This window comes from Amphimedon queenslandica, unplaced genomic scaffold, assembly GCF_000090795.2.
Source record: "Amphimedon queenslandica unplaced genomic scaffold, v1.1 AMPQUscaffold_9266, whole genome shotgun sequence".
Classification (NCBI taxonomy): Eukaryota; Metazoa; Porifera; class Demospongiae; order Haplosclerida; family Niphatidae; genus Amphimedon; species Amphimedon queenslandica.
The window spans coordinates 2,398-3,448 of NW_003550462.1; positions in this window are offsets into that span (position 1 = coordinate 2,398).

The following is a 1,051-nucleotide window of genomic DNA, read 5'->3' on the forward strand; positions in this document are numbered from 1 at the left end:
TATTAAGTAGTCTGGTCACACCTCTTCGCCAAGAGGAGGGAAGGGTCTGGTGACACTGCTAAAGAATTTGTTGCAGAAAGGAATGCAATAATTAGTGGTTATTTTAGTTATTAAATTTTATAATGACATGACTGTCACGTGATAACCTTTCTTTCTGAGGCTTTTCTTGACTTGTAAGCCTCCTTAAGTGAGGAGAGCTACAGTAGTAATAGGCAAGAAGTAATCTATCAAAGTTCTAGTTAATTCAAGGACAACATCTTCGGGATGAAAAACAGAAATCCATATACTTTTTAACCAAATTTCACATGAGATATCTTCATATTCTTCTGCTACTTCCTCTATAGTTAGTTTTTGTTCCTTTGCCAGCAGTCATCGTATTCTGTAGCAGGTTTGACAGTCATGCTTGCAGCCATTTTAAATGGATCATGTGACTAAGTTACTTCCATGTGAGTGCAATAATCTGATTGGTGCGCAAAGTTCGCTGCACAGTGCAACAAATTCTGTAGTAGTGTCACCAGACCCTTCTCTCATTGCAGAAGGGGTGTGACCAGACTACATATTAAGTAGGTGCTTGTAAACATTGAAGGAGTGAGCATGAGCCATTATTGTATGAAGAGACAATTGATTTGACTAACTAGTTACATGTACATCAGCTACATAAAAGTAAAAATACAAAATTCAAAATGAAGCCTTCAAGCATGGATGCATCCTACTCCACCTATTAATAATTTGTCCACATGGTCTAATTAAATTTATTGATTAATGTCCCCAAGAGTATATAATAGTTAGATATAGAGTCTATAGTAGCTTGAAACATGATCGTGTAGACCTTTCTTGCGCATCTTTGGGAATTCCTGCATACTGGGTGTTGCTGAGTAGGAAAAAATGGCTACCGAGATTGCTCAACAAAGTCAACTGGCCGTTTTGGTGTCTCTGCTATAACAATATTGCATACCGTATAACAGGTATATTTTGTCTGGAAATTATTTTTATTTTATTTTCGCTCTGAGCAGCCATTTTGTACACGTCACATTGAGGAAATGCTTTTACG